This window comes from Podarcis tiliguerta, assembly GCF_965153285.1.
Source record: "Podarcis tiliguerta genome assembly, chromosome: 12".
Classification (NCBI taxonomy): Eukaryota; Metazoa; Chordata; class Lepidosauria; order Squamata; family Lacertidae; genus Podarcis; species Podarcis tiliguerta.
Genome location: NC_139545.1, coordinates 51,910,486 through 51,923,255, shown reverse-complemented (window position 1 = coordinate 51,923,255; position 12,770 = coordinate 51,910,486).

Sequence of the window (12,770 nt, the reverse complement as noted above, 5' to 3'; positions counted from 1 at the left end):
TCTGCTGCTCCAGAGAAGCGGACACGGAGCAATGGATCCAAACTACAAGAAAGAAGATTCCACCTAAACATTAGGAGGAACTTCCTGACAGTAAGAGCTGTTTGACAGTGGAATTTGCTGCCAAGGAGTGTGGTGGAGTCTCCTTCTTTGGAGGTCTTTAAGCAGAGGCTTGACAACCATATGTCAGGAGTGCTCTGATGGTGTTTCCTGCTTGGCAGGGGGTTGGACTCGATGGCCCTTGTGGTGTATTCCAACTCTATGATTCTATGATTCTATACTTGGGCACATCAATGGGTGGCCTTGAACTGGATGGTTTGTTGGTGGGGAGGCACATACTGGTAGTGAGCAGGACTAGAATCGGAAGTAGGTTCCTCTCTCTTCATCCTGAATTTTCCTTCCACATCACCCTCATGAAATTAGTATGAAGACTGCACAGGATTAGTCCATTGCTCCTTTCTTTCAGTTTCTCATTTCTTCACATTTCCACATAAGTTTATCTACCCTCATGAAAATTTATCAGTGTTTTAGTGCAAATTTCTCCTAATATGTTTGCATTCCAGACTTGCCTAATATCTGCATTTTTGCAATTTGGGGGATTCGGAAAATAATAAAAACAACAGCAAGGCAAGTGAAACACGGGAAGTGGTAGGAAGGGGGAAATTAAGACAATTAAAGAAGGGATAGAAGCAAAAAAAGGGATGGAATGAAAAATAACGAATAACCCTCAGCAGGGAGATCCCACAATAACTCAAAAAAATAACAAAACAATTGAGAGTTGTGGTAAAGTAACTGGATAGGAAAAAATGAGTGAGCCTAAGATGAGCACGAGAAGCAAACAAGGGGCAATTACAGCAACACTAGGAGTACAAGCGAGGAGACAATCTTTAATAGACCCGGACCCAAATGCGGATATAAAAGAGATTCTAGCCAGAATGGACAAAAATTTGAATGATAAATTAGATCCAATGGATTTAAAAATTGAAAAAATGGATACAAAAATTGAACGAAATGCTAAATAACTAAGAATTATCGGAACAATTAAAATATTTATTGAGGAAACATAAAGATATGGACAAATCAGTACAGGATCTGAAAAGTAAAGTTAATAAACAGGCTGCTTTGCAGTCTTTGGAGGGGTGTAAATCTCAATGCAGGGCTGTGTTCCGGTTCTTGAATTGAATTAACCAATTGTGAACTGGGCAGGTTAAATGGAGAATGAATTGAATTTGCCCCCTATCTCTAGCTGTGAGGGGAAGAGTTGCCCGACGGGAACACAGAAGTGTGTGTGGTCTTCTCCAAGTTACTTGCTGCCAGCCCACTGAACGTGTCTTTCCAACACATATTTGCGTTTTTATTTTGAGAGGGTGATAATGAGCATTCCGGTACATGATCAGGAGCTGTCATTTACCATGAAAGACTTCTTCTGACGCCCGTAATCATCCTCCCACCTACCAGGGTGCATAAGATTGCATAAGGTACATTCATACAAGTCACCAAATTGCTGCCAGCTGCATCCTGAAAAGCAAAGTATCAAGTCAGTCCCCTGAAGAGTTATAAAGAGACACTTGGATGGTGGCATTATACCAGTGTGTGCTGAGTGGGAGTTGCGTACGACTGTTCTGGGAGTGCTTGGCCGATCATAAACACTCCGGAAATGTTCAGAGAGAAAGCTGCAAGGTGCCCATAGCAGACAGGATCCAAAACAGCTCTTGTTGCAGCAACACATAGACTTACCAGGCCCGTCTCCCTCACCCTGGTGCCCTCCACAAATCATTGGACTACAGCTCCCAGTGTGGTGTAGTGGTTAAGAGCAGTGGACTCATAATCTGGTGAACCGGGTTCGATTCCCCGCTCATCCACACGCAGCTGCTGAGTGACCTTGGGCCAGTCACACTTCCTTGAAGTCTCTCAGCCCCACTCACCTCACATAGTGTTTGTTGTGGGGGAGGAAGGGAAAGGAGAATGTTAGCCGCTTTGAGACTCCTTAGGGTAGTGATAAAGCAGGATATCAAATTCAAACTCTTCTTCTTCTTTCTGGCTGAGGGTCACATGCCCTGCTAGGTGGAGCCAGAGGTACTCTCAGTAGATCATACTTGTCATGACGGCCACTAGCCATTTTTTAATGGTGGCCTGCACCATTCCTAATGCAGGAGTATTCTGTGAGCAGGGCAGTAGGGGGGTTTAAGTGAAGACAAACAACAACAATTAACTATAAAGTTGTTCACTCCTCAGGCTGCACAGAGAAAGCATTTTGGTAGCCAGTGTGGTGTAGTGGTTAAGAGCGGTAGACTCGTAATCCGGTGAACCGGGTTCGCGTCTCCGCTCCTCCACATGCAGCTGCTGGGTGACCTTGGGCCAGTCACACTTCTCTGAAGTCTCTCAGCCCCACTCACCTCACAGAGTGTTTGTTGTGGGGAGGAAGGGAAAGGAGAATGTTAGCCGCTTTGAGACTCCTTCAGGTGGTGATAAAGCGGGATATCAAATCCAAACTCCTCCTCCTCCTCCTCCTCCTCCTCCTCTTCTTCTTCTTCTTCTTCTTCTTCTTCTTCTTCTTCTTCTTCTTCTTCTTCTTCTTCTTCCCATCACCCTTGACCATTGGCATGCTGGTGAGAGCCAACAACGTATGAAGGGCATCAGGTCTTTGAAAGCCTGGGCTGCCCCAGAAAACTCTAGGCTTCCTCCGAAACCCATCAAGAGCTACTCAACAAAACATTCAGTAGCAGGGAAAAGAAGAGCCTGCAGGATCAGGACAATGGCCTATCTAGTCCTGTTCTCACTGTGGCTAACCCACAGTGGCCTGTGGGAAACCCTCCGATAGGAACTGAATGTTGAGAATTCCGTTCCACCTTAAGGAACAGACATGTGGAATTGTTGCATGTCACATGTCCGTTTACAGTCCAGCACAGCTTGCTAGGAACTTCTGTTTGTGTATAGCTTTCTGTTTTGCTTTGGACACGAAGGAGCTCAGACATGTTTCCTTTTGTCCTGATCTACGCCGAATAAACCTGCTTGTAAATATGCTCACACGGCCTCTCGTGCCACTTCTGTTTGCATTTCTCTGCTGATTAGCGTGCTCAGTCTTCTGAAGCCTGGGCCGCAGATTTATGCTGCACCAAGGACCAGAGTTCGACCGGCACACCGGCCAGTGGGCTGAAGGCCTGCCAATTGCCCCCGTTTCCTTGGGTGCATGTCAACACTGAACACAAGAACAACTTCCCCCTCCTGTGGTTTCCAGTAACTGATGTTCGAAAGCATTTCTGCCTCCAGCCATGCAAGCAGAGCATAGCCATCCTAATAGTCACTGATAGCTTTCTCCTCGATTAATTTGTCCAATCCTCTTCTAAAAGGGACGCGGGTAGCACTGTGGGTTAAAGCCTCAGTGCCTAGGGCTTGCCGATCAAAAGGTCGGCGGTTCGAATCCCCGCAGCGCTCCCGTCATTCGGTCCCAGCGCCTGCCAACCTAGCAGTTCGAAAGCACTCTCGGGTGCAAGTAGATAAATAGGGACCGCTTACTAGCGGGAAGGTAAACGGTGTTTCCGTGTGCGGCTCTGGCTCGCCAGAGCAGCGATGTCACGCTGGCCACGTGACCCGGAAGTGTCTCCGGACAGCGCTGGCCCCCGGCCTCTTGAGTGAGATGGGCGCACAACCCTAGAGTCTGTTCAAGACTGGCCCGTACGGGCAGGGGTACCTTTACCTTTACATCAGGGCCGTCTTTAGCTTATGCGCCGCCGGGGTGCAAAGATCTGCCCAGCGCCCCCAAATTTAGTTTAGCCACTCCCAGATTTTTAGGGGGGTGTCAAAGTTGTTTTTTTGGGGGGAGGAAAATTGCTCGCAGCGGAAATAACTGCTTTTCACTGCCACTGATCAATAAGAATAAGAATTTATTATTTATACCCCGCCCACCTGGCTGTGTTTCCCAGCCACTCTGGGCAGCTTCCAACAAAGTATTAAAATACAGTGGTCTGATAAACATTAAAAGCTTCCCTAAAGAGGGCTGCCTTCAGATGTCCTCTAAAAGTCTGGTAGCTGTTCTTCTCTTTGACATCTGGTGGGAGGGCGTTCCACAGGGTGGGCGCCACCACCGAGAAGGGCCTCTGCCTGGTTCCTTGTAACTTCGCTTCTTGCAGTGAGGGAACCACCAGAAGCTCAACCTCAGTATCTGGGCAGAACGATGGGGGTGGAGACACTCCTTCAGTTATACTGGACTGAGGCCATTTAGGGCTTTAAAGGTCAGCACCAACACTTTGAATTGTGCTCGGAAACGTATACAGTAGGTATACATTTGGCGCCCCCCAGAATTCGACGCCTGGGTGCACCACACCCTCTGCACCCCTGGTTAAAGACGGCCCTGCACAACATAAAGAAGTGTGTGTGTTTTTAATCTGCCCATATCAGTCAAGATTCAGCTTCTTGGGTGTCCACCTCACTGAAAGGCAGATTGACTGATGCTAACAACCATCCCATGAGCCATTATCCCCCTTGGTGTAGAGCGCATATTTGGCATGCAAAGAGCTGGTTCAGTTCCTCCAAGCATTTCCAGTTTAAAGGACCGAGATGGAAAAACCTCTGTGTCTGAGACTCCAGAGAGCTTCTCTCGAAGTGCTGGTCTCTGGAATGGCAAGAGAGTCGGTGGTTAAAGTTTGTTTGACTAGGACCTAAAAGACCAGGGTTCAAATTACTCATTCCTGCAAGTCACCTCTCTTTCTTCTCAGTCATGATCTCTGCATGTTCCTGCTCCACCCCATCTCAAAACATCAACTGCCCTAGATCTCATTAAAAAACTGGTGCCATTCAGCAGGTTCCCATTATATTTTCTGTCCACCTCCATTTGTCTCTTGCCATCACAGTAGCTGCATCTTCTCTTCCTGTCTTGTTCCATTGCGATTTGTTTTCTGATGTTGGACATTTACAATCAGGGAACTGTATTGCTATTATATCTGGAGAGTGAATTTCTTTCCTCCCCACCCTCCACTCCTGGCAACAAGGCCACAGAAATACTCTCTCCCCTCTCCTTGAGTTTCTGCACTTTCCCCCCTTTTTTCTTGAAATAAACACAGTAACAAACACAAACAGCATACATCTTACGAAGGAAATAATCCTGAAGATGCAAATGGGTACTGAAAGAAATCACTTAAGGAATAAAACAAAAGAGCTCCTGCTTTGATCAAAGACTGAAAAACAAAACACATTTCTGAAGCTGACAATTTCTCCTGCCACCAACGTGGCACCTGTGGGTGCAGGTGTGCCTGCCAGTAAGCACTTCCTATGGCACCCATAGAAAAACTCAATAAATATTCCCTCAAAAATCCACACTGCATGAGGCATGAGGGCATGTCCACACTGTTTTGTGTTCTGGCTTCTTCTGCTGCTCTTTTACAAGCGGCAGCCATTTTGTAGCATGCCACACTCCCTGTGGCAGCCATTTTGTATCATGCCACACACCCTGTGGAAGCCATATTGTATCATGTCACACACCCTATGCAAGCCATATTGTATCATGCCACACACCCAAACGCCGCCATTTTGTATCATGCCACACATCCAACAGCTGCCATTTTGTATCATGCCACAAACCCTATGGAAGCCATTTTATATCAGGCCACACACCCTGTGGAAGCCATATTGTATCATGCCACAGACCCTATGGAAGCCATTTTGTATCATGCCACACACCCTGTGGAAGCCATTTTCTATCATGCCACACTCCCTGTGGCAGCCATTTTGTATCATGCCACACACCCTGTGTAAGCCATATTGTATCATGCCACAGACCGTATGGCAGCCATTTTGTATCATGCCACACACCCTGTGGAAGCCATATTGTATCATGCCACACACCCTGTGGAAGCCATTTTCTATCATGCCACACACCCTGTGGAAGCCATTTTCTATCATGCCACACACCCACACATTTTGTGACTGCTGCCAATGGCAGTTCATCAAAATTCCAAATGTACCCACTAAGCCAAAAAAAAGGTTAGCAACCCCTTAAGGCCTGCCTTCCCACTTTGACAGCAGGAGACTAGAAGGCTTTCTCAGGAGAGAAATGCAATGGGCCCACAATACACAATAAATGAGCAAGCTCTCCCTATACATCCGCTTATCCACCATAATGGCAGGCCTTTCGTTTATATGAACCCTAAACTCATTAGGGTTTGTGTTGCTCAAACAGTAAAAACCTCCTCTCACTCCCTCGCTGTGTGTTAAGTTGTGGGTTGACATAGCAGACGGCACAGCAATTTCTCCAAAGCAGCTCTTCATTTTGTAAGCTGGAACAGAACTGAACAGCAAACAGCTCAGCCAGCCTGCTTTTATAGGCAGCCGGCTGTCAACATTGTAGCAACAACAACCCAGGGTTTCCCGCCTAAAATAACTGACGTGGACCTGAGTGAAAGCTATCTACAGTATCCCCCTGCTGGCCCAGGGTGAGAACTTCAGTACATAACACTGTGAAGTTTTCTAAAGAACAGCCCACACTCCTGAGGTAATGCAGAGCACGCTTGCCAAACGCAATTTGCTTTTTTGCCTGGCTCCCCCCCCCCCCCACACGAAAGAAGACCTTTACAGAGTAAAAGCTACTTCCTCATGGGACAATAGATGTCCCCACCCTTCCCTCCGCCCCACACTTATGCATTTATCCATTTATTTGTAGATGTATTTCTGTAGCACCCTATCGTACACTGCGGAAACATCAAAGATCGTTAAAAAAACAACAACCTAAATATACAGAGAATCGTGAAGGTGACTGGCAAATCAAAAATAAAATAGCTGCAAAGCTCTGTCAGAAGGGAGGGAGTCTTCAGAGATGCCTGAAAGTCAAAAGCAAGGATGCCTGTTGCACCTCTGTGGGAAAAGTTTTCTACAACATGGAACCAGCAACTTTAATGTCTACCTTATGGTTCAGGTCAGTCAGAGCTCTATAATTCTAGTAGACGAGGAATCATAGAATCTGCTTAATGATCTGCTCCAGAATCTTCCCTGGTATTAATGTCAGACTGACTGGGCAGTAATTATTTGGGTCCTCTCTTTTCCCCTTTTTGAAAATAGGGACAACATTTGCCCTCCTCCAGTCTGCCGGGACTTCGCCTGTTCTCCAGGAATTCTCAAAGATGACTGCCAGTGGTTCTGAGATCACATCTGCCAGTTCTTTTAATACTCTTGGATGCAGTTCATCTGGCCCTGGAGACTTGAATACATCTAGACTAGCCAAGTATTCTTGTACTATCTCCTTAGTTATTCTGGGCTGTGTTTCCTCTGCTGAATCATTTGCTCCAAATTCTTCAGGTCGGGCTTTGTTTTCTTTATCAGAGAAGACTGAGGCAAAGAAGGCATTGAGGAGTTCAGCCCTTTCTGTGTCCCCTGTTTGCATTTCACCATCTTCTCCTCTGAGTGACCCCACTGTTTCTTTGTTCTTCCTTTTGCTACGAACGTACCCATAAAAGCCTTTTTTGTTGCTTTTAACCTCTCTAGCAAGCCTGAGTTCATTCTGTGCTTTAGGAACATCACTGCTCTTTCGATTCCTTCAGTGAAAGGCTGGGTCGGGGGGTGGGCATGGTTTTCTGTACCTGTTTCAACTGCATCTTGCCTGTCCCAAATGTGCAGGATTAAGCACATCTAACTGAGCTGATTGCCAGTTCTTCCTGCTCATTCCTTTAAAAACACACGCGGCGCTTGAAAGCCCAGAATAACTCAGTGCACCTATTTTGAATCGCAAGGAGCTGCGTGAGCTGCCCACCCACCAGCGCGATCGGTTCAGGCAGACACCCCCGCGTACAAAAAGGGGAGGGGGCCCAGTGTTCTTAACTGTTCCCAATTATTTTAATCCCGCGCTGTTTTATTGTCTTGGGCTTTCGTAACAGCCGTTTAAAAATATCTCATTTGCAAGCCAAAATGGGCGAGGAATAAATTTTGGGAATAAATGTAACAGGTAAATAACCAAGCACTGTAAAAGCTTTCTCCCATCGCTGAAGAACCTACTTAGCAAGGTCATTTTGCCCTATAAAGGTAGCAGAGGCAAAGTCTCCGTTGCATTATCCCAATGGGTGGTGCTAAAAGGGGTTTTCACAGTGAGCATGAAGACTGAGCACACTCTGTGGCCATTGAATGCTGACTTAGCAAGAGGGAGGAGGCAGAAATTGAAACTGTTTGTTAGGGGAAATGGAATAGGCTGTCTTGGAGCAGGGCATCGCTAACTGTCAGCAACAGTGAACAGGAGCAACCCAGGTGGGTGGCAGTGGCGTAGCGTGGGTTGTCAGCACCCGGGGCAAGGCAAGTAATTTGCACCCCCTAACCCGGGGCAAGGCAAGTAATTTGCGCCCCCCCCGCTGCACTGTCCCTCCCCCAGATAGTCCCTCGCTCTCTCTCCGCACCCCACCGCACGCCTGGCACCCCCTCCCCTCCACAGTGGGCGGCGACCCGGCGGCTCGGATCGGATTCGCACAGCCAGCACTGCAGTGAGAGAGAGTGAGTGAGCCAGGTAGGGGCAGAGAGCTGCGAGTGCGAGCGCCCCCCCCCCCAGATGTTGCGCCTGGTGCGGCCGGCCCCCCCTGCACCCCCCAAGCTACGCCACTGGTGAGTGGGTATACATAATAAAATTATTATTATTATTATTATTATTATTATTATTATTATTATTATTAAGCTCATCAGACGTGCAAATAGACCTCAATTTGCCCCTCCCAAAGTCCTGCAAGGTTTAAGTATCACTGATCCCCACTCCACGTTCCTGGTAGAGATCCCTTCTTCCTTCCTTCCTGCTTTGAGAGAATGATCTGTTTACTCCAACCTTCCTCTTCCTCTTCTTGAACCAGTTACTGATCGATAGCTGAAATATACTCAGAGTCGCAAAGTGATTTCATGCTCTTTATTCAGCTCATAGTGGTGAGGAGGAATGAAAGTCCCCTCAAGGTATCTGCTTTATATACATTATTTACACAATGGGCTGCACATGATTGGCTAATTCTGGAATTCTACTGTAAGCCAATCAGGTTGTGGATTCACTTATATCTGGAGCATGATTGGGTGGTTCCTGCCAACCAATCATACTGCTGCATTGTTCTAGGACCAATCAGACTGCTGCATTCTGAATCCTATTGTTCTAGGACCAATCAGACTGCTGCAGTTTGGATCCTATTCAACTCAGTACATAACAATAGCATAGTAAAGGCTGCTTGTAAACAGCCTGTTTATTGATCATTCATTTTGGTCTGTTTGCAGGTATCGGCTATTTATCGAGAGTTTGTGCTTGCTTATTTGCAGAGAGGTTAAGCAATGTTGTTTTTGTCCAAGGAGTTTTCTTGGCAGGGATACTGGAGTGGCTTGCCGGTTCCTCCTCCAGGTGGATCACGTTTAGTCAAAACTCTCCACTGTGACCTGTCCGTCTTGGGCAGCCCTGCATGGCATAGCTTATATCTTCTCTGAGTTATTCAAGCCCCTTCGCCACGACAAGGCAGTGATCCAGGAAGGGGAATTAAAGAACCTCTTAATGAGGGTGAAAGAGGAGAGTGCAAAATATGCTCTGAAACTCAACATAAAAAAAAAACTAAGATCATGGCCACTGGTCCCATCACCTCCTGGCAAATAGAAGGGGAAGAAATGGAGGCAGTGAGAGATTTTACTTTCTTGGGCTCCATGATCACTGCAGATGGTGACAGCAGCCACAAAATTAAAAGATGCCTGCTTCTTGGGAGAAAAGCGATGACAAACCTAGACAGCATCTCAAAAAGCAGAGACATAATCTTGCCGACAAAGGTCCGTATAGTTCAAGCTATGATTTTCCCAGTAGTGATGTATGGAAGTGAGAGCTGGACCATAAAGAAGGCTGATCGCTGAAGAATCGATGCTTTTGAATTCTGGTGCTGGAGGAGACTGCAAGAAGGACTGCAAGAAGATCAAACCTATCCATTCTGAAGGAAATCAGCCCTGAGTGCTTACTGGAAGGACAGATCCTGAAGCTGAGGCTCCAAGACTTTGGCCACCTCATGAGAAGAGAAGACTCCCTGGAAAAGACCCTGATGTTGGGAAAGATGGAGGGCACAAGGAGAAGGGGACGACAGAGGACAAGATAGTTGGACAGTGTTCTCGAAGCTACCAGGATGAGTTTGACCAAACTGCGGGAGGCAGTGGAAGACAGGAGTGCCTGGCGTGCTCTGGTCTATGGGGTCACAAAGAGGCAGACACAACTAAACGACTAAACAACAACAACAAATTCAATCCCACCCCTCAAAAAAGAGCAAGTATTCAGCGTGTCCTCTAATTCCATACTAAATTTGCTCACAAGCCTTTTGTGGGAGACTTTTCGGAGGACCAGTTTTATAAAGTCTACCAGATCACCCCACTCAACATACTCAGAGAAAAGCATCGGCTAAGATCTCTGAAGCATTTTAAAGCCCGCTGATGCTGAGAGTTTCTTAAGCCCTTGCTGTGAACAAATTGAAGGAGGCATTTCCTGTTTTATAATCCTGCCGTAATACAAACTTTCGCTGGTGTCCCACAACTCAGTTTAAGCACATTGTTTATCTCTGGGAGCCTTCACATTCATTCCATAGCCAACCAGCAGATTAGTAATAATTTTCAGAATAAAATAAACAGAACAAATCTTCTGTCTGACCGTATTAACTACACAGGACAGCTGCTGTGGTTTTTCCAAGGGCGAGATTCCAGAGGAGATATTTAAGACCAGGGAAGATTAACTTCGCTGCCTGCCTGGCAAAGGGAGAAATCTTGAAATTATGGGCCAGATCAGTCTAGATTCTGCCAAGTGAGTGGTCTTATCCACAGCATGCATTTAAAGCAGTATTATAACACTCAGGTCCAGCCTTGGGGGTGGGTGAGCTGGACTGTTGTCCCCGGGGGGGGGGGGTGTTAAGACCTTTAGAGATCTTAAGCACTGAATAGATTATAGAGCCTTCCATGTGTGATTCAGAATAAAACCAATTTTAAAAAACAAGTTGGACTTGCTCGTTCTTCGATGTTATCCGCAAAAGATTGGAAAACTCTTATTTTTTTTGTGAAATGTAATTTTAAAAAGGAAAGACCAGATTACACAACATAATTACGGGGGGTGGGGGTTGAAAGAAAAAAAAGAACCAAGAACTGTAACTCTGAAGAGTGTATCAGTAATAAAACATAGATGTTTTATTACAGTAAGAGCTGTTCGACAGTGGAATTTGCTGCCAAGGAGTGTGGTGGAGTCTCCTTCTTTGGAGGTCTTTAAGCAGAGGCTTGACAACCATATGTCAGGAGTGCTCTGATGGTGTTTCCTGCTTGGCAGGGGTTGGACTCGATGGCCCTTGTGGTCTCTTCCAACTCTAGGATTCTAGGATTCTAGGATTCTAGGATTCTATGTGTTGCAACACATGAAAAGTCCATTGTGTTCATCTAACATTAGCAGTTGTTGTTGTTGTTGTTTTATACCTCACCCATCCACTCTGGGCAGCTTCCAGAAAAATATAAAAACATAATGAAACATCAAATATTAAAAAAAAAACACTTCCCGATACAGGGCTGTCTTCAGATGTAAGACATCTCCTGATTTTAGGTGAGGATAAGTAATATAAAAAGAACAGGAAAATGGGGGGAGAGTGTGGAGCATAAGTCTAACGAAGAGCTATAGCTGGGTATTTGGTGGTAAACCCATCCAGGAGGTATTCAAATTGAACTATCTGGGAATTACATTCCATCATAGGCTTCTCTGGTCCACACACTGTACAATGGCGGTGAATGCCAGTCAGATGTCTATGCAGGCCATAATACGTTTTTTCATAACAAGAGGTAATTCGCATATTCCTTCTGCCCTTAAGGTCTTCAACACCAAAATTATAGTTCAATTGCTCTATGGTATTCCAGTGAGAGCTGGACCATAAAGAAGGGTGATCGCCGAAGAATGGATGCTTTTGAATTATGGTGCTGGAGGAGACTCTTGAGAGTCCCATGCACTGCAAGAAGATCAAACCTCTCCATTCTGAAGGAAATCAGCCCTGAGTGCTCACTGGAAGGACAGATCCTGAAGCTGAGGCTCCAATACTTTGGCCACCTCATGAGAAGAGAAGACTCCCTGGAAAAGACCCTGATGTTGGGAAAGTTGGAGGGCACAAGGAGAAGGGGACGACAGAGGACGAGATGGTTGGACAGTGTTCTCAAAGCTACAAGCATGAGTTTGACCAAACTGTGGGATGCAGTGGAAGACAGGAGTGCCTGGCGTGCTCTGGTCCATGGGGTCATGAAGAGTCGGACACGACTAAACGACTAAACAACAACAACATTCCAGTTTGGCTGCCAGGGTTTACCCAGTTAGTAGAATGAGTGCAGACAGCTTACCTCTTCAAGATTTTTACTGTCCCACATTGTGTACCCTATGCAGCCTTGTGTCTAGAGGGAGGTCAACACAAGGTAGAGGGTGTTGCCTGGGTGAGATTTCTTCTATGCGGGTTAAGCATCTGAAGTTTTGTTAGACCCCTTTCTTTCCCCAGGGTTACAACAGTTTAACAAGAAGGTAGAGCAACTCGGGCTGTCAGTGGAACTTCTGCGATCGATGTCCCTACCATTTGCCAAGGCTATAATAAAAACTAGGTTGTGGGATATTGAACGCCAAGAACTAACAGTAGCAGCAGAGAAAACATGTCCCCCTCTTTATTTTCAACTTTCTTGGGCACATGAAACTAACCATAATTACCTTGAATTTCTGCTTAACCCTCAAAAAAGAAGGGCATTTTCGCTGGCCAGGTTTAATTCAAACCCATCAAATCTTCTTTGGGGAAGGTTCTCAGGCA